Here is a 22,416-nt window from a genome sequence, read left to right as displayed (position 1 = left end):
ATGGCCAAACACTAAGGGATTCATCAAAGGAAAAGGGAGTTGAAGTCTTTGCCTTGACGGTGTCCTTCCTAAAGTAATACTGAAGTGCCACATTTAAAGGTTGGTATAGCCCTCTTTGCCTGTCTGAATTTAAAGATGCATATGGCTGTGTAGTTCCTCATCCTTACTTTAAATGGTAGATGAAAAGGATCTCCCAGAAAGGTCATGTGATTAGTCCTATGTCAGCAACCACTGGGGAGCAGAAAACAGCGCCAAAGCCACACATTCTGCTTCCTAATTATCAGCTCTTTCACTAAGCTTGGCTTCAGATACTCTGTGAGAGTCACAGTATGATGCTGGAATGATGTCACACACGAGAAGGCAGGTAGTGTCAAGGGAACACCAACTTCCCATTTTGGAGAAGACAAATTTTCTTTTCCCAAGAAGGAAAGGTATTCAAAATGCACAAATCTGTGAATTTCGAACAAGTGCTTTGCTTAAGCAATCAAAAGTGATGTCATTAGTAAAATCCAGTAATTTCATGCTCACACTTTAATCATCTAGAATATGTTTATCATTCTCAATGGGAGAAACAGACTTCTTGTCAGTCCAGCTGAACTGCAGCTTTTTTTTCCTGAATCAATATTCACACTATTAATAGCAAACCAGCTTCTGAACTGGTCTTGCTATGCAAAGGAAAGCAGGTTTGGCAGGAGGGGGCAGGAAAGCTGAGAAGCTGGGGGTGGGAAGTGACCTCATGACAGGATTCCCTTAAGTGACAGGGACATAGTTTGCTCGGGGGGGGAGTGTGTTGTGAATGGGTAGATTGTTTCTATAATTATGATTTTGGTTTTGTTTATAGGAAGTGGACAAGCCTTTTAGATTAAAGAACTAAGTGATGAGACGCATTGATTTCCTCCTGGAATAACCACGACACCACATGTTCACGGTCGATATTTCTCCATTTGTTTGTAGGGATCCCTTGTCTCAGAACACAATCTGGCTTATCAGTTTGCCTCTCCTTATGTACATCTCAAAAAAGAAACTAGATGACCCAGTCACAAAAGGGCTAGTGTTTGCAGGGACTCGCCTTTAAATGGACCTGGACCTCCAGAAACCAAAACAATGATTTGGGTACCACTGGGACCGTTCAAACTCTCAGAGAAAATGTAATAAAAAAGGAATAGGCAGAGTTTTCCAAAAACAGACAACCAAACCAATAGGTAAGCACTAGATGCCCATCAAGCCACTGACTCCTTATGGGCCATAAGTGGTTACAGGAAATTTCTTCCTAAATTAATATCGCACCAATATCAGTCTTTTACAAGACATTTTAAATGCGAACTTGCATAACACTTCATGTGCCTTTATCTTGCTCCTTTTAATTAGCCTTTTGCTAGTACTGGGGAGAAAAGAGAAGCAAATGATTACTGTTTAAGCCAAGAAACATAATTTTTAACCTTGAATTGTTATGTGCTAATGCATGACCATTTTTTCCCATCCTTGTTCTCATGGGGAAAAGGCACACACAAGTGTGTCATAATATGAAAAAAGTTATGAGTTACCAGTGAAGAAACTGAAAATCAGTTTTGTAGAACTTGTGGCATAAATAAAAACTGGCTGCTGTCAAAGAATGGGAGTTTACATAATTAGTATCTAATGACATTAGCGGTGTGTGTGTTGTGTGTGTGTGTGTGTGTGTGTGTGTGTGTCTTTAAGTCTCCACTGATACCTATTGATGAGAGCTATTTAGAAGGTTGGGTAGAGGGGTTGGAGAGATGACTCAGGGGTTAAGAGTGCTTGCTGCTTTAACAGAAGACTCCAGTTCAGTTCCTAGCAACCAGGGAGGGTGGCTAACCACCACCTGTAACTCCGGCTCCAGGCAGCTAGCCACCCTCTTCTGGCTGTTATGGGAACTTCACTTGTATGCACATAGCCTATCTCACCTTTTTAAAAGGAGAAAAAGATGTAATAATTATGAGTTAGATATATACAGTAATTTGCAGATATTGTAGAAGATGTTTCAGATTGAAAAGAAATATAGATACTTGGATATTTCTTTTATGCTAAGGAGTAACCTGTTGCTCCTTCCTGAATGAAGGTTTGTCCCCTGACTGCCTTGACTAAACAAGTATAGCTCATGTCTCTGGGTTAATTCCAGGATGGATCCACCAAGAAGCTGTCCACACCTGCTTCTGTTTCCTAGAACACTGGTTTGGAGCCTGGAGTCTCCTGCCTACCTGGGAAGGGCTTGGTGAACAGGTCTTACAGGGGCTAGTGTCAACTCTCTAGCCATCCAGTACTACCACCAAGATTACACATATGGGGGGAGCCATGGGGCCATTCTTCCATCAGCTCTTCTTTCTGCTGATTACCACAATATCGTGAGTAATCTTTCCTGCTAATTACCCAAGTTGTGGAAGCTGAAGAATGAAGCAGAAGTGTCCCTTTGAGCTCTGCCTATAGATCTGATGCAAATAATCATGCATTGTTATTAAAATGTCTTTTAACGCTACCCATATGAGATGGACAGCAAAAAGTGTAATATGTGAGGTTCTCACATGACTACAATTTAATTCTCTCAACGTCCTAATCATATAGGCAATGTCATTTTATTCACATCAGTCGCTGCGTCTGAAGAAACCGAGAGTCGACGCAGTGAAGCATGCTCTCCTCGGTCTCAGCCCTGGTAAAGGACGAGGCCGAGGCTGACGTGCAGGGAATCTGACGCCGCTACCTTTAGACTTACCCAGGATAGTTTTCTCAATAAATATTGAAAAATTTTTAAAAAATTATGAATCAATAACAACTCATGATGTGTTTGATAGGCTGTAAAGCACAGTTTTAAGGGAGTGGAGAATACACGAGTATGGCCACTAGTATAGCAATCCATCTCACAAAACAGAAGTTTCCTCTAACTGCCCAAAAATGCAATGGCCCTCCTTAAACTATCCAACCTCCTTTCTAGTGAGTACTTCTCTCCTCCAATTTTATTATTATAACCAGGAACCCCACTGGCAATTCTTCCGTCGTTCACTGGTTATTAAGCTGCTCATTTCCTTGCTCACCATTTCAAGAGTAAAGTACACAGGGTTAGTGGGGCACAGTGTGAACAGCCTTGTGGGCTTACCTTCGATTTATTGTTCAAATATTTTTAACCCAATGATCTGACTTTTCCTCTTCTTTGCTGTTTGTTTAGCTAGAAAAGGCTAAGGACGTTGCAGCTAATACATTTAAATACTAGGGTGGAAAGCACAGAAGGATCTTCTGGACCATTTCTTCTCTTTCCAGGAAAGTTATACTATTTTAGACCAAGTGTCCTTAATGTAAGGTTGATATGTGGTCTAGACCTTATCAAATTTAGCCATATGTCTAGAGTTTTCAGCTTTTATTTTGAAGATGAAGATACATTATCAAAATAATCTTCAATTAAGTAAGGTAATAAAGTTTTCCCTTATTTATATATTTATTCATTCATTAATTGATTGATTGATTTACATGATACTGGGAATTGAATCCGAGGCCTTAGCCTGCTAGGCTAGTTTCTTTCATTGAACTATGTTTCTGTCAAAGTTAATTTTGTAAATATGGTTTCTTAACCACTTTTTAAACTGCTGCCCAATAAAAATGTATTTTCACATGAATCTACGATGTAAGTTCTAAAATATTAAGGGATAAAAAACTTTCATGAATATTCTCATTTTATAGTGTCCTCTTATAGTTTTTTGTTTTATTTTCCTTTATATTTTAAATATCTGGTCCATATAATTTACTTCACATTACCATAAAGAAATGCACTGAAATAGAGGCAGCTGAGAATTGCTTCCTGAGTTTTCAATGCAGCATCCCTATCCATGGAGAAGCAGGTGTAAAATATGTGCATAGGAAGACACATAAAAGGGTGGACATTGTCTTGCAACTGATCCAATAGCCCTGTGGATTAGGTGATTACCAATCACATCTAAGTCCCTCTTACAGCGAACGTAAAGAAACATGACCCCAGGTGGGACTCTGTGTGTAGATCTATATCTGCTCATCTCTCTGTGTGCTCTGGGGCTTCAGTGGGAACAGAGTGAAGGGGGTGAGGAGTGCCATTGTTTGATCTTTTACAAAGGAAGTTCTGTGAGAGCATATCCTGCAGTGCACCTATGTGGTACCTACAGAACTGTATGCAGCATCCTGCAGGGTCACTGAATGGAGCTCGAACCAATGCAAGCAAAGATCACTGCACTCCTAATCAAAAGAAGTGTCTTGTACTCCTAGTTCCCCGACTTGATCCACTCACACAAACTCTCTGAGTTTCAAATCCTTACCTTGAAAATGATAAAAACCAATCCTGTCTATCTAAAGGGCAAGGAAGAAGAACCAAAAAAGCAATGGCCAGAGGGACATAGTGACTTTGCTGACCTCTGAAGCAACAGCTCCTTGGTTGAGAACCTCCAGTAATCCTTGTCCTGTTAATGTATTTGTCATACTGATTATTATAATGGTTTATAGAACTATAATTCAAATTTTATATATTACATAACATGTATAAAGTATAAATCATATATTATATGTAAAGTGTATGTTTATATAAGTATATACAAAATAAATAATTATATAATATATTAGAATGGTTTATAGAATTATGATTGTTATTACAATTCTCATTTTAGGAACTGTACTTGCATGCTATCATTTCTTATAGCCATCCACGCTGTCTCCTCAGGAGAGGAAGGACTTTAATTCCTTCAAATCTTACTAGCTCCTGGGAGCACCTTGGGATGGTAGCAAATGAAGTCACTTAATGAGGTGGAATGAAAGCAGCGAAGAAAAGAATTAGTGGAACAGGAAGCTGTGATGTGGGGGGATATCTGGACTTTGGAGACAAAACATCCATCGTTTAAACAGCACAAACTCCATTTGTGCCTGCCTTACTAGCTGCCTTATCAGCTGAATATTTTCCCTCAAAGTCATATGTTGAATTCTTCACCTCTAATAGTTCAGAATATATCTTTATTTAGAATTAGTGTCTGTAAATAAATAACTAAAATAAGTCCAGGTGGATCCAGCCTGGTGGGGATGACGTCTCCTAGTGGGAAGAAGAAACGGGAACACAGATGACTTAGGAAGACCATGGATGGGTCGAGAGAGAATCTGTCTACCAACTGTACTGTGATCCCTAATATTTAGCCTGTAGAGCTATAGGAATACATTTCTGTTACTTGGGAGAACTTAGTCTGTACTACCTTATTATAATAGCCTAGGAAAATTGCTAATTATATAACCTCAAATACGACATCTGAATTAAATTTGGTGAGGTATACATTTAAATTATTATAGACACCTTTTCCCCTCACAATTGAAGGAAGAAGCTTGTTCCCAATCCTCAGGAGGACAAAGTGGTGACAGACCTGTAGAAGTAGGAGGTACATCAGCGTTCTAAAGGAAATGTAGCATTTTTATAGGTAGGCTGAAGTCCCAGTCAAACCAGGTTTGAAAATTCTGCATTTGGTAAGCATATACTTTTGAATAAAGAAGAATCTGATGGTTGCAAAATAATAGTAAATGTGAATTATAGCAATTTCATAAATGTTCGTGTAGATACATAATAGGGACAGATGTCCTGTTGCCAGACAGTAGCCTAGGAATACCTAAAACCTTTGACAATAGGCAATATGAAAATTCTGCCTCTCCAGTGGAAGGCAAAGAGGACTCTATTTGGAAACTAAGCACTGCACTTTCTATGGAATGAAGGAAAACAGACACACTATCTTCCATTGAATTAGAAACCTCCCTTTTCTTCAGTTATATAGTACACATCTGAGTGAATATTAAAATTTATATACTCTTCACATACATTCATTGATAGCTATGAAATTTATGTGGAAATCTTTTTAAAATAACCTTTATAGTTTTCTAATGTTCCAGATGTTCTAAATTATCCTGTGTTGAAAATGTAACCTATTAATAAACATTGAATTGAAGGGGGGAGTATACATTCTAATCATATTACTTTAGTCAAACCAATGAATTTTGGAGTCATTTGACATACATTAATAATGAATTGTTCACTATTGATAACTTGAGAAAGATAGGTAATTTTCAAAAACTACTCCTTTCCCTTTTGAATAATGGACTCATTAAGAAACCACAGAGAAAACCTTGGGGCAGCATTTTTTTTCACACTGGCTAGGGAATTACTGCCACATGTTATCCAGTTATATGTGTCTCCTTCAAATCTCCTTTTGATGCATGACTGCAGATGAACCTGTGAGGTCACGTGACCCTCTCTCCAAAGACAGTGTGTTCACAGCCATCAATCCATACTTTTAAATCTTCTCTTGCTATGTCAAGGAATTGCTATTCAATTCCTTCAAATTTCAACTTTATTGGGCATCATTTTGTCTTACGATCACAGAGTGTATTTTTTTAACCCTATAGATTTAGATAATGTAGTAAGCAGAAGCAGATGGTGCTGTGATAAATGGGCAGTAGGTCTCTTCCTACAAAAGCACATGTATGAGTTTCATAATGGCCTATTCACAACTTTAGGTATGAAGGCATTTTAAGGTTTGTCATCAATATAAAATATCCATAAAATTTGCTTCATACATCTCTTACAGAAAACATAGCAAAAACAAAACCATGCTTAAGACTTTAAGCTGTCTGTATCACTTTTTAAAAATAATTATGCCACATAGAGATTTTGCAGAATTATTTTTTTTAAAAAAAATCGTGATCTTTTAAATCAGATACATCTTTCCTGGGGAAGAAAGCTTCCCAGCTGTCTAATGAAAGTCTGGAGCTGCAGATAGGACCAGCCCTCATACCAATTAGGGTTCTCCCTATACAGACACATAATAAATTCTTACAAGTTACGTAAAGTAGGCTGAAAAGTTATTAATAATACAGCAAAGCACATAATCTGCATTTATAAACATTAGGTGGATACGGTTTCTCTGCAGCACCCTCTGGGACCACACCTATCCTTGCAATGGTTCAGTACCTACTTGATGATATACTTGGTGAACAGTGATGCACTGAGAACACGTGCAGCCTAAAACTCATCAGTTGGGGTGTCTGGGGTTCCCCACTTGATATTTTAGAAACGAGACTAATTATTGGCAACTATAACCATCGAAAACAAAACCCTGGGTATAGCATCTATGTTCACATTTAGGCAACACTTCTGATTAGTGTGTAATCCTATTACTTATTCATTTATTCAAGAACTATTTACTACTCTTCATATGTCACATACAGAAGTGTTCCTCTAAGCAAACCTGTGATGGATTGTGCTATGAAGACTCTTGCTCAGTAAGAAGAGAGAGCGCGACATTAAAAATGATACAAAAATAAATGTAACAGAAACTAACCAGTAAGTTACATTCATCTACACATTTTTGAAGCCATTCTTGTGACTGGCTTATTGTAAGAGGACAGTTACCAAAGCTAGTAAGCTCCAAGCACACTGTAAGTCTTGTTTACTGGAGGTAGGATCAATAGACCAGCCGTGATGGTAAGTGTGGCATGGATCCTTAGCCAAATCTCACAAGGAAGCAAGATACAGCAACAGACTCATGTAATGCATTAATGAAAGAGCAAATATCAAATGCACATAAGTGCTCAATGTATATAGTGTTATTATAACTATGAATACAACACTTTAAACTTATTTGAAATGCTTGTCTATGGCATTGGAAACAGATTGGGTATAGATCATCCCCCCAAAATGCCTAGAGCAGATGCTGGACACTCAACATGGAACTATAGCAAAGCCTTAAAAGGCGAAGCTAAGCGATCAGCAAGAGGGACTTCATGAAGTTTGACAGTCTCTGCGCAGAACAGTAAACTGTCAACTCAGTGAGGAGCCTGCCCACAGGATGGAAGAGAATACAGGTCTACATTTGACAGAAAATTAAGCCCTAAAATATCTAAAGAACTCAGACATTAAACATCAATAAAACAAGCTAATTAATAAAAATGAGTTGTAGGGCTGAAGAACTGGGTCAGCAGGTGAGAGAACTGGCTGCTGTTCCAGAGGACCTGAATTTGTGTCCCAGCACCCTCACCCCTGTCTATAACTACAGTTCCTAGGAATCTGAGGACAACTTCTGATTTCCATGGGCTCCCACTTGCATGTGGTGGCATACACATTCATGCAACCCCATAGGAAGAACAACAATTTCAAGCAACCAGACACCCCAGTAGTCCCAGGGACTAAACCACCAACAAAGAGTACACATGGAGTGACCCACGGCTCCAGCTGCACATGTAGCAGAGGATGGCCTTATCAGGCATCATGGGAGGAGTGACCCTTGGTCCTGTGAAAGCTCAATGCCCCAGTGTAGGGGAATGCCAGGGTAGGGAGGCGAGAGGGAGTGCATGGGTGGGGTGGAGAAGCACCCTCATAGAAGCAGGATGGAGATGGGAAAGCAGGATTCTGCAGGGGAAACTAGGAAAGGGGATAACATTTGAAATGTAAATATTAAAAAATATCCAATAAAGGAAAAGAAAAGAAAAGAAAAAGGAAACACACAAATACACCTAAATAAAACATTTTAAAAACTGAGATATGGAACAGAAAAGAACAGAACGTTCTCAAGTTCTCAAAAGAGAAACACAAATAACCAATCAATAGCGTTCAAAGTGTACAACATCTTTCACTAGCATAGAAATTCAAAATAAAACTACTTTGAGATTTCATCTTCTCTCAATCAGACTAGCTAAGGTCAAGACAATTGGTTATCCGATACCAAATGGTCAGTTCTGAAAACAAATGCATACAACTAACATTATTTGACTGCACAGGTTGTATTTCAGTATTTAAGGGGAAATATATATGTATACATATGTGGGGTGTGTGGTGTGTGTGTGTGTGTGTGTGTGTGTGTGTGTGTGTGTGTGTGTGTGTGTAAAGAAAAAAAGGCCATGAATTTAGAAGAGAGATGGGAGGTACACGGGAGAGATTTAGAAGGGGAAAGGAAATGAAGAAGTTATATAATTGTATTGTTGTATTGTAATCTAAATTTTTTCAATTCTATTTTAAAGAAAAAAAACAAATGACAAGAAATGCTGATCTGGGTGTAGGAAAAGAGGAAGACTTATTTCTTGTTGCTGGGAGTGAAAATGTATACGGCCACTATAGAAATCAGTATGGAGAATCCTCAGAAAAGCTTGACACACAGCTGTTATGTATCTCAGCTATACTAGGCTGGGCATACATGAAAGGGTCTGGATATCCTACTCCAGGGAGACTTGCTCACCCATTTTCATTTCTACTCTATGCAAAATGTCTAGGAAACCAAAATAATGTGGGTGACCATCAACTGAGGAACGAGTAATCAAAAACGTGGTAATGAACATAATGGAGTTTTGTTCTATCATCTGTGTAGATAAATGAAATTTGCAGGTGAGCGGAAGAAACTGGAAACACTGCTCCGAGTGAGGTAATATAGAACCAGAGAGACAAACATCACAGTTTCTCTCAGATGTAGCTTCTAGCTTTGACTCTTCAGATGTGACCCTTTAATTTGAAGCACCTGAAGAAACCATGAACCTGTAAAGGGCCCCTGGAGAAGGGTTTTAAGGATGGGGCAGAGAGTAGAACACAGTGGGTATAGAATCAGGCAATGGAGTCAGTGGAGGGCAAGCTGTAAGTGGTGGGAGGGAAGGAGAATAAAACATGTTTAGAGAAGAAATATCTAACACCAAGTATGTTTGAAAAGCAATACAGAAACTTGCTATTTTATTTTTATTTTTCCCAGCTCGTTAAAGGTGTATCCAGTCTGTGCTTTTAGGAGACAGAAAGTCCTTTTTATATTATTAGTTACTGTATTTATTTACATTTCAAATGTTGTCCCCCTTCCTGGTTTCACCTCCACAAACTCCCTATCACCTTCCCCCTCCCCGTGCTTCTATAAGGGTGCTCTGGTTGCCACCTACTTCTCCTTCCTCAGCACCCTAGCATTTCCCTATGTTGTTGAATCTCCTCAGGACCAAGCATGTCCCTTCCTATTGATGTCAGATGAGGCAGTCCTCTGCTACATATGCCATGGGTCCCTCCATGTGTACTCTTTGGTTGCTGATTTAGTCCCTGGGAGCTTTGGGGGTCTGGTTGGTTGATACTGCTGTTGTTCCTATGGGGTTGCAAACTACTTCAGCTCCTTCAGTCCTTCCCCCAACTCCTACATTGGGGTCCTGTGCTCAGTCTGGTGAGCATCTGTATCTGTTTTGGTCAGCCTCTGGCAGAGCCTCTCAGTGGACAGCTCTACCCGGCTCCTGTCCAAAAGAGTTCTTTAAAAAAAAGATTTATTTTATATAAGTGAGTACACTGTAACTGTCTTCAGATACACCAGAAGAGGACATCGGATCCCATTTCTCATTACAGATAGTTGTGAGCAGCCATGTGGTTGCTGGGAATTAAATTCAGGACCTCTGGAAGAGCAGTACAGTATTTTTAACCACTGAGCCATCTCTCCAGCCCAAAATTTGCTATTTTATAAGCTAACTGAAAATATGTGATACTAATTTACACTTTGAATATATATAACCTATGCAGGGGAGAATGCTCATACAACAAGCCAAAAATTATTAAAGAAAGTTTGTCTTAATCAGTTATGAACCCCAGTAAGTAAAATAATAATTGTGGTAAGATAGATCTATGGGTAGGTACAATGACAGCCTAAATGTTATTGAAGTAACCTATTACTTTTTGCTCCATGGGACAGAACTCATGCTTGGTACTGCAAACATGGCCAACAGACCACAGCTAGGAAAGCCATAGGCCCAGGAGGAATCACTTAGTTTGTTTTGTTAAATAGACATAGTATCAAGCTCCCTTCTAATGGCTCACCCTTATACCCATAGATTACTGATGCTCTCACCCTTCATCAGGGAAGATTCTTCTTCCCATGGAGAGCAGCTGATACAGAAGGCCACAAGAGGACAAAGAAGAAAGAATAATTGGTTGGAGTGCGTGACCGACCCTAACTGGAATATCTATGTCATTACCACATGCAAAGCTCAAAGAATATCACAGAAACTGGGGCTGAAATGGTGTAAGTGCCAGAGCTTGGGAGGCCTGCTCCAGGGCAGTGTCTTTTGAACATCAGCTTAGCCAATGCACTCAGGAACTCACTACAGCTGTGGTTACCTGCACAGGACTGGGCCGGTCAGTGTTTCATCATGGGAGTGGGAAGAGTTCATGAGGCTGTACCCCAAACTCAGGGGCTATGGGTAATTTATCATAGCTGAGAGGAATGGGGTCATTTTCTTTAGGACTGTAACCACTGACTAACTGCCCATGCTCCAGTAAATAATCCCGCAAGTATTCTGCAAACCTTATTGCAATGGGACAGATCACTCATATATAAAGGCATGAAAGTAGGAAGAGACAGGCTTGAGATGGGGCAAGAGGAGGCGAGAGAAACTATGCACTGTTTATATGCATATCATTGTCTAAGAAGAAAAGCAAATATTTTTAAAGAAGTGGGGGTAGTGGAAATGAACAGAATTTAGAGCTATTACCCTTAGAAGGAACCAATGCTCATTGAAAAGAGCTATTAGAGTCACCTGTTATAAAGTAAGGCTAACGACACAATGTGCTTAGCCTTGTCTACAAGAAGGTCAATCTGCTCATTTTTTTTTGTATCATGCTGCTCAGTACAGCCAAGGGACACCCCCTTCCAGACTATTTTGCTGCAAACTCTAGTCTCTATGATAGCAACACAGCTTTTCTTATCCTATAAATATGGAAGCTAACTTGGAGTCCTTAAAAATGCTCTAATTTTCCTACTTTTTTCTTTTTCATTTTGTAATAAATGATTTGTCACATTCTATAAGGATCTTCAAAACTGAGAAACTTGTGAGTGCCCTCTGGAGACCCGCCCAAAATGACAGAGTAAACAAACCTGACATTTTTCAATAAAAACTCACCTCATGGAAACAAATTTATAGTGTCCACAAAGTGGGTGCATTCATTGTGATTCCCACAAGCTCGACTGTGGAGATTTTGGCAACCTAACTTCTTACCTTACAGTCTGAGGTAATTTTAAGAAAAAGAAATGTAGTTTATTACATGACAAATAGTCGACCTTTCGTGAAGAAGCCATTTTCTCAACATGACTACAGGAATGACAGGTGCAGCTGAAGGTCAGGGACGCCAAGGAGAGCTATTTGCATCTTGTAGAAATGAAGGCAGATTGCAGCAGCACTGAGCAGGAAGCTGAAATTCTAATCCTTCATGGACAATAGATCTTCACCTCCTCACCAGGGGCTTTTGGTTGTTCCCTCAAGCAAAACGAACACTGAAGGAGTCATTCACCTCCTGTCAACCTTGTTTCGGAGGCTTTGTTTGTGAGCAAAGAAGGAGGCATGGGTGCTTCAGGTGTGTCCAGACTCCAGTCATGACAGGGAGGCAGGCTTTCCATGCGGTCTAGCCAGCAGAACTACAAACACAGCATGGACCCGAGCAGAGAGGGCCTAGGAGTCATTTACAGACATGTAACAGGCTCATGAAAATACTCACATATATACCTGGTACTCACTGATTCATACTTAAAGTTTCTGCAACAATTAACTGGTTCTCATTTGCTATATTTTCCTGTGAAAAATCCCTGGTGTAGCTCAATTGTGTAGCATCATTGTAATAACTTCCATCTACTTGTTGGGGTCTGTGCTCTGTGAAGATATCTTCACCCTCGAGTGCTTCTAGCAGTTCAGTTTTGTTTATACTTTGACAGCATTGCATATGTCTATGATGTATCTCGATTGCATCTACTTCTCGGCTCCCACTTCCGAGTCCCCTCTAGTCCCTAAATAACATGTCCCTCCAACCTTCACACCCTCCTTTTCTTAGTCTAGTTTTTAACTCATAAGTCTATTACTACTGCTCAGATGCATATGAGAGTGGGTATAATCCACTGAGTTATGGGAAATCTATCACCTCTCAGAGGCCTCCAGCAACCACAAACTGACTCAAGTTTTCAGTTTGGGGTAAAAACCTCAGACCCTCCTTACCATCCATGTCTGAATTCTGCTGAGCTTGATTTTGAAAACGTTTTGTCCCTTCTTCTATGATATTCCCTGAACCAAGGAAGGGATAGAGAGCGATGTCCCATCTACCACTGAGCACTCACAGTCCCATAATTTCATCATTTTGAACAGCAATGCATTTCTGCATTGATCATTTCCAACAGCAATACGCTTACCAAGATTTAGAACAATGCAAATTTATGGGCAGAAATAGGAATATTTAGAAGACAGTTTGACAATAGTGCCATTTCTAAAAGCATCCATATGATCATCTCTAGGTCCTATGATTTCTGTAACATGCTTTTTAAACTAAGTTTATGGTATTAGGCAGGACCGTCCTTCTTTAGACAGGCCTGAAATCCAATCAAGAGAGTGGTTGGTTATACAGCTGTCTCCTGAGAGGCTCAGCCAGAGCATGACAAATACAGAGGTGGATGCTCACAACCACTGAACTGAGAATAGGGTCCCCAAAGGAAGAGTTAGAGGAAGAGACTGAAGGAGCTGAAGGGGTTTGCAACCCCAGAGGAAGAACAACAATATCAACCAACCAGAGCTACCAGGGACGAAACCACCATCCAAAGACTACACATGGACCAACCCCATGACTCCAGCTGCATACGTAGCAGAGGATGGCTTTGTTGGGCACCAATGGGAGGAGAGGCCCTTGGTCCTGCCAAGGCTGGAATCCCCAGTGGAGAGTGGAGGGGAATGTCAGGGTGGAGAGGTGGGAAGGAGAGGTGTTTGGGGAGGGAGAACACCCTCAGAAGAAGGTAGGAGGGCTGGGATAGGGGGCTTATGGCCAGGAAACTGGGAAAGGGAATGACATTTGAAATGTAAATAAAAATATACAATAGAAAAAGAAAACATTCTTGCAAATACTGCCCCAGTAGGTCAGAATTGTGTCATAAATCATCCAGGAATTATAAGACCATTGATATCTTTTCACCCACAGAAGTCTACATAGCACCTTCCACTATTATGAAAATTAGGCAGCAAGAGGATTTTCCTATTCAAAATGGATCTCTCTGTGTCCTGCAACCAAAGAGTGTGGTCTGCTCCTCAACAGAATCTTCCAGTGTGGTTACGGTGAGCAACCGTGAGCAGGGGGAAAAGCCTGTGTTGCTTTGAGTGGCAGTGGGGCCTCGTTGACTAAAAATGTATAAAGAGATAACCAGTGCCTGGGACTGATTTTTTTTAATTAACTTGAGTATTTCTTATATACATTTCGAGTGTTATTCCCTTTCCCTCCCCCTCCCCTTCTTTATGGGTGTTCCCCTCCCCATATTTTATTTATAAACCCATGTCATGTGAAAACAGAGCTGTTCAATAGCACTGACTACTTCTGTTCGAACTCCCTTAACGTTTTTATTTTTAATTAACTTACAAAGTACTTGGGTTTTGGAAGACTTCTTCATACACCCCTACTTTATGTTAATCCATTCTTTATCCCTCTTCTTTGTCACCCCAACTACTTAATCCTGAATGGGCTTCAGCTCTAAATTTTTCCCATTGCTCTTTCATATACATATGTTCTACTAGTCCCTATTGTATTTTAATTTGGGTTGCAAAATATAGGTCCCCACGTAGCTTCCTCATGTGCACCTCATTTTGTTGAAATCTTCCCTTGACCTTTTATCTCCCCATTTCCATCTTTCTGCTACCTGTCTGAACCCTCTTTCATCTGGTGTCTCTCCTCTCATTTCATTTCACCCCATTCTCCTACCTCCCTCATAAATACATATCCTCAACAATGCCTGATTCTATTTTCTGAGCCTCTGCATGTGTGAGGTCGGAGTTGAACCTCTTCCAGGACCTCTTGAATGAGACTCATGAAGGCAGTAATAGATGCAATAGCAAGAAAAGGTTAATTACGACATGTTGGGGTCCTCCCACTTCAAGGGGAGACCCTGAGCAGACTCTATAAGAGAGTTATATACCTTGTAACCAAACTGGGACAGAATTCAAACAATTGGGGCAGGATTTGTACAATGGTAACTAGGCAGGGTACTATGTCCATGTGGTGGAGTGAAACAACTTTCAGATCAGACTCAGTGTACTGTTCAAGACTTTCTCAAGGGGACAGGGGAGAGGGGGTTGATTGGAAGCCACAGATAGCTTTGTGTGACAGTTTGGCTTGTAGCTGTTCCAGAAACTAAACCATCTTTTTTTCTTCCTGGAAAGGAGGGGGTCCTTGTGCTTGGAGGTTTGTGGTGGGAATTTTCCCACTGGCCCCAGATTGGCCCCAACTCTCGTTCTTTCAAAACAAAACAAAAAATTTGGAGCTAGGATGTTCACATGAGAGAGCATGAAACATGTCTTATGCTGCCTAAGTTACCTCACTCAGAATAATTTTTTTTGGTTCCATCCATTTACCTGCACATTTTATGGTTCCATTTTCCTTTTCATCAGCATAATATTCCTTTGTGTATATGTACTACATTTGTATCATCCATTCATCAGTTAATGAACATCTAGGTTAATCCAGTTCCTCAGTCTTTTTGAATAGGGAAAAGTAATAAACAAAGCTATTCAAGGGACTCTGCCATAAAACATAAAAGTTGTACAGCTGTTTCATATTTGCTTTGTTTTGTTTTTTGAAACCTATATATTGACTTCCAAAGTAGCTGCAGAACTTTATCCACCTACCAAGAATGAATGAGGATTTACCTCCCCTGAATTCAACCCAGTACAGTCATTTGTGTTTCTAATGGTGGTCATTCTGACTGGGAGAGATAGATTTTAGCATAGTTTCTCTGCATTTCTTTGATATATAGGGATACTGAGCATATCTTTAAGTGTTTACTAGTCATTTTGTTTCTTCATGTGGGACTTTCCATTAAGTTCCATAGTTCATTTCTAATTAAGTAGGTTTGTGGAATTTGGATTGTGAATGTATGTATTATATGTGTGTGTGCGTGTGTGTGAGTGACATCTTTGAGCTAGTAGATTTTATCCACTGACTTGTAAAGTACAACTTCCGAGTCACAGCAGAAGAGGGTAAGATTTAAGATACCTAGTATTGTTAGCTACCAGCTCTCCCAAGAATGCAAATATTAAGCAAATCCACACCACTCGCAGGTAGTGCCAAGACTCTCAGTGGAGGTGCGGGAGCACCTTATCCCTCATACCACCTCCTGGAACGATAAAAGCACTAAGAATTTAAATGGAGATGCAGAGGCAACATTCTCTTTGGGACAATGTCCTCCTCACAAGAATACTTATTTGTAAGTAAAACCAAATGTCCGTCAATCATAACGTGTTATATGCATTGAAGTCTTCTGAAGCAAACAGTAACACGTTTCTATATGCTTTGTGCAACACCCAGAGAGCGCTTGTAGATATGTGTGTGCTTAATTGAACTCAGTCCATTTAAAGAAGGATTGCTATTTTATTTGGCTTCTGCCTTTCATCAATTCAGTACAGCATCTGCTAGCACATTTATGATTTTTCAGGTGCAAAAGGTAGGCATGTTGAGAACTGACAGCAGCTCCCCTCTTCTTCCCAAGGAGTTGGGTTTTGGCCATGGGAGACAGTGGCAATAAGCCAGAAGTAAATGCCAGAACATCACAGGGAGGAGAAATCCCTGCACTAGAGTAATGTTTGAAAAGTACACATTAAAGGTAGATGCTCCTACTAAAGTCATAGATTAGTTACATTTCAATTCTAGAATATTCTTATAAGATCATTGCAAGCTAAAACATAAGACAGCAAATTGTACCTCCAGAAAATCCCTGCATTTTACATTTTGCTTCAAATCAAACAACCATATTTAAATGTAAGAGTTATGCCTGATGTGAATCATGTGCTTCTTCTTCATCAAATATTTGTAACACTTGCATTAAGAAAAGGAAATGGAAACATGACAGCATAGAGTAGCCCAGCATGCAGTGACAAAGCTACAAGGCACTATGCCCAGGTTGTTCCCAAGGCTGCAGTATCTACAGTCTTGTCAAAATGAGTGAGTCCCTCATGCCGCTTTCAAAGAACTAACTCTATAGCTCTGGTTCCTCACATCTATGAAGAAGGATTTAAGAAAAAACGTTTAGTATTTTTATGTATCTTTGACTGTGTGTACATAATTTGTGTACTCCATGACACCACATGCTTGCAGATGCTCTCACAGGTCAGGGGGCATCTCAACCCCTACAAGTTTTGGTAGTTATGAGCTGCCTACGGTGGATGCTGGGAACCAAACACAGGTAGGTCCTCTGCAAGAACAGAAAGTTCTCGTAAACCTTAGTCATTTCTCTAGCACCATCATGATGGTTTATAGTCATTAATCTTATAATTACAAACACAAATCATAATACATACATACTATAAACATTAGCTTTATTAACAAAAGGCACCCACATATGCCCTACTTTCATCTTTTACTTGACCAATACTAAGTTCCTCCATCAATTTGGTTATTAAACTGCATTGGCAACAAGGGGCAATGGCGTCTCTGATGTCCACAGCCGTTTGCAGCACACTCTGCTCATTCAGCTTCCACTTTTCTCTAATCCATTCCTTATCAGTTTTTGTATGTCACAATCAGTCCATGCATTCTTCAACATTGCCACCAAGCTCTGCTCTAATCAAAGTTCAAAAATGAAACAAATTGATAGAGTCACAACTAAGCTTTTCTTGATTCATTTTGTTCTTGAAAAAGAAAATAATGGACTAGACGTAGAGGAATTTTAATGAAGCAACATGGCTACTCTGGTAAGGGATCACGTCCAAAGAGCTAGGGCTGTGTGATATGGCTGAAATGCAGACGTGACACATACCTTTAATCTCCCTGGCTGTAATATAGGCACGAGAATTACATCACGTGAATGTACACTTACTTTTACACTGGTGGCCAAAGAAACTATGTACCATCCCACTCCCTGGGTACCCACACAATTAGGCTCCATGTGTCAGCCCTCTAGACTGTTTCCAAAACTGACCCTCCATTCTTCAAAATGGATCTAAAAATTCTTGTATAGCTACCACATGAGGCTGTGAAATCGAATGGCATCATGTATATGCAATTGTTTTATAAACTGTAAAGTGATGTGAAATACCGAATTCCTAGTCCTCAACTGTGTAACTCTTCCCTCAAAGAGTGAAATGACAGCATGAGGTGATTAGCTTGAAATGTAAAGATAAAAGCTATAAAATTGTTTGTAGGAACTAAATCAAAATTATGATAACATCAGCAATAAGAATGTTTAATGTGATCCTGTTTACACTGCTGCTGAAGGAAGAGAGTGCTTGGGTAGCATTTGAATTTTGAACCACTGTCAATATACTGTTGATTTAATACCTAAAGTTTGTTTGCCTAACAAACATCACAGATGCTAAGCTAATTTTGAGAAAGCATAATGCCACCTTTCTGTGACCCCCAATCGCGCCCCCATGTTTAAATTTCATTTTATATTCATTATGCATTGCCTTCAAGGTCACAAGAAAGGGAATAGAAGGGATGAGTCAATAATGAATATTCCTGCCAGAAAAACAAATACTGAATTGGATGATTGTTCATAAGTATCACACATGAAAACAAGTGAGGTAATTTCTCTGCCCTACTTGGCATTTTAAAAGCGTTCAGCATTCTTTGGGTTTTCTTTGTTAAAGAACACCAAGAAGCTGGACGATAATCACAACCAAATTAAAAAGTTAAGTAAATAAAAGAAGGGTTGTAAGAATGGGGCACTCTGACTTACAAGGAAAACAAAATAACTAGCGTGCTGAAAGGTCAAGGGAAGACAGAAGATGTAGAATCAGCTTATACCTGAAGCAAAGGACAAAGAACCATGCATTAATGATCTTACTAACAGGATTTATTGTTGGAGAGGAAATACACTGGGGCATGTCAATTATCCAATTTTAGTGGCGTGTGAAAAGGTCCCATTTTGAGGATCTAACTTTAGAATCATAGCTATGATCCTCTTCAATGCCGTCTTGCTTGATACACATGCCCAAGTCACCTCTATTCATTAAACCCTACCACTGTTATAAATGACAGAAATAGACACAAATACCCTGGATGACACCCTTCAACACTCACAAAATGCTAAAGTGTAAAGAAATAGTGAAAGGGAAAGTTATACTTCACAGAACACACAAGTTTTATTTAATTGCTAAATTTTTCTGAACCTCATCGAAAAATAAGCCTGGTGGTATTATAAACAGTAAGACCCCAAAGCATGACTGCCAGGAGACAGCTTAATGATATTTCATCAAGAATATCATGACTTCCATGTTTCTGCACAGTGGGTAATTTATTTTCATTTTGGACATCATGCAGGAAGTGTTTCTTCCTGCCAAAGGAGGATGTAAAGTTCCCCCTCCCTCCCTGGAGCTGACGAGGCCGCTGCTACCACAGAAAAGAGTTGCCAAGTAGCGCCCAGATCCAGATGGAAAATTGGAGCCTGAGAAGAGCGCCACAGCAGCACATGGACACAGAAGGCACTGGGTAAGATTTGAAGAAAATCAAGACGTCAAAAGGAAAGCATTTAGGAAAGTTTCAGTACACTGCAGGACTCTGGTTATAGATGTAAGCATGAAATAAAAAGGAACAGCAAAATAACAATAAGTGTTAGGCATTGTACTGGGACAAATAAATTACATATCTCATAACAGAAGACGTTAGTCCAGGGGTGTTTTCTCAGGAAATGTAAGATTATTTCTAGTTCCCAGAGAAATATGACAGATGTTTCTAGATCATTTTAACACGCAAATACATGTAGGCCAAATACATGTAATCTCACAATATAGGTTCTAAATGCATTTAACATGGGCATATATGGGACCTAAAGAGGAAAACTTAAAATAATCATGTACTAACAAGAGTCTCTATCAAAAGCTAGAAGACATCACGTGTTAATCAAATGTCTCCAAGAGTCTGGAACATTTAATTTATGTTATAGTTATGGGAAAGACTCCACTAAGTGACTAAACTTCAGAAAAGAAGAAAACAAGGTACTAACACTTTTAGATCATATAATTGTGACAAAATAATTTTCAACCAATAAATAAGTTATATAAAGAAGCTCTCTGTGATAAAATATATAATTGAAAAGGAAAAATGTGCAGGGACATATTAAAAGTTCATTAACTATTTGAAAGTAATCAGTAAGTCTTCATTAATCAAAAACTATAAAAGTATTGTTATTACATGAACAAAAAAATGATAGTATAAAATTAACAAGTAAAAGAAACTAATCAGAACTCTTTAATAGAAATCTGAAAAAGGATTCAGTATTTTCCCAACTAAAAAGACTTAACTCCATTTATATAAAGCCCACTCCCAGCTTTAAATGAATGCATTCTTACTCCCAACAGAAGTTTCACATGGAGTCATTTTTGTTTTTTAAAATAGACAGGAAGACACAAAAGCTAAGAAAATATTGAAAAAGAATGACAAGAAGCTACGTGGCCTGACAGATACTTAAATGAATTTCCACGCTGTGAAATAACATCCAGAATAAATACAAGAAGAGACCAGTAAGTCAGTGGGCCACAATTAAGTTTGGAAATAAAACAACTATTTATTAGAATCTATAAATCTGATAAATCTGATATTCCAGACCAGTGGGAAATACATATTTTACTCAATACATAACGTTTAAAAATTAGTCACCATATGCAAAGAATAGGTGGATTCTGTATCATTCTATTATCATAGTCGATGGCACAATGCAATAAACATTTATAAATATTAGAAAGAAAAATATAAGAGAGAAAATTTATAAGAGAAGCAATGCTGGTCAGAATATTCACATAGCACTCCAGGTATTAAGCTTGCAAAAAGTCCTCATATTCTCCTCTAATTTTGGTGGAAGCACAAAGTAATGTTAAATGTGTACACGTGCACACATAAAAATCCAGTACTTTTATTCCTACTTCATGAATAATTAATAAAAGTACAATTTAAGATTATAGACTTAGAAAAAAAATCTGCCAGGAGTAACTTAATTATAAATTCTGGTACAGAATGGAATACTATGTAGCCACTTAAAAGAATCAGAAACTTACCTGCAAATATGTCCTCAGTATATTGCTAAAAGCCAAATGGAGGAGATGGAGTGGTGCTTCATCACTTAAGAGCATTAGATGCTCTTTGAGAGGACCAGGGTTCAATTTCCAGAACCCACATGGCAACTTACAATCTTCTGATCTTTACGGGCACCAGGCACACACAGAGCAGACAGATACACATGCGAGCAAACAACACATATACAAACAAAATAAAATTAAAAACAAAAAAGCTAAGAGAGATCTTGCCATTATCATGCAGGCTGTTTCTGGGGGTAATATTAGTTGGTTACTACAGGGAAAGTACCAAGACTGTTGTACTCTCCAACCACTGATGGTCTGCAGTTTATAGCAGTGTTTGTCTCCAGGTATGAACATCATCTAGAACAAAGGGGCCTGGGTGTGATTTAGATAATGATGATAATGGAAGATTTTGAGTTAGAAGCAGCACTGAGCCAGTAAATCCTTCCCTTTACTAACTGAAAACCAAGGGCCGTCTACAGCCTTAACAGACACTACCCTTCCCCAGAGGTCAACTTCTCAGTTTATCAGGAATTCTCTCTAATCGGTACAAAAGTTATGAATGAAAACCAGGCTGGGGACAATGAAGCAAAGGTAATAAAAAGCAACAAGAAAATATATTTTAAATTAATGTAACTATACATAAGATGATTAGAAGTATGCATAGGTTACAGCAAAATGTATTGTCAATTTTATAAAACTAAATGAAACTAAGGCAAATCTTCATTGCACAAAATTCTCAAAGAATTCATCAAATATTATTAAAAAGAAAACAAAACCACCATAACACATGCCTTCAATAACCAGAGATAAAGTGAAAATAAATGCATTGAAAGACGCAGAAATATTTCCCTAGGATATAGCAAAAATACATTGATGAAAGACAGAAAAAGAAGTAGAAAGAAGAAACTTGTCCAAAGGTCAGCATCTTTGTATGAGGAAATAGGATGCCTCTAAAAATATCCAGGAGTTCATAATTACAGAGTAATTTTCCAGTGTATACAATGAGAAATAGTTGAAAGGAAATAGTAAGTAAATTATATTTTGGTGACCTAAATGATATTATAAGTGCTTTAAATTTTCCAAACAGGGAATGAAAGAAAAATTCAGTGACTTAATTTGTACCTTCTGTGTGCTTCTAGATTGTAGAGCGGCACAGTGAACAAGATATTTGCCATATATGAAGTCTTCCTATGAGGAAAGTGGATTAAATCAGTCACTGAAATGAGTTTTTATTAGAATATGAACAGAAATATGGCACAATAAGCAAGCATATTAGGGTTATAAGAGAAGCACAATATTGGAAACAGGAAAAGAAAAAAATAAAACCTCTGTAGAGGAATACATGCTCAATGTCTAGCAAGCAGACTCAGGGGAGGTGTAAGGTGA

General features: G+C 38.9%; 1 long non-coding RNA gene across 26 annotated transcripts in view; it reads right to left on the bottom strand.

Annotated features, from left to right (window-relative positions):
• LOC148002471 (uncharacterized) overlaps positions 1-22,416 on the bottom strand; it is a 219,017-nt gene that overhangs the window by 159,747 nt on the left and 36,854 nt on the right. For 2 of the 26 annotated variants that reach the window (XR_015632911.1, XR_015632927.1), the window contains one exon: positions 22,153-22,218. The exons of the other annotated variants lie outside the window; for them this stretch is intronic. This is a non-coding gene — a long non-coding RNA (uncharacterized LOC148002471). Of the gene's footprint in view, positions 1-22,152; positions 22,219-22,416 lie in introns of those variants that run through there. 26 annotated transcript variants of the gene reach the window in all.

The sequence above is a fragment of the Rattus norvegicus genome, chromosome 11, assembly GCF_021556685.1.
Source record: "Rattus norvegicus strain SHRSP/BbbUtx chromosome 11, alternate assembly SHRSP_T2T, whole genome shotgun sequence".
Classification (NCBI taxonomy): domain Eukaryota; kingdom Metazoa; phylum Chordata; class Mammalia; order Rodentia; family Muridae; genus Rattus; species Rattus norvegicus.
Note: the sequence above shows the minus strand (reverse complement) of the source record. Positions and strands in the feature narration are given on the sequence as shown.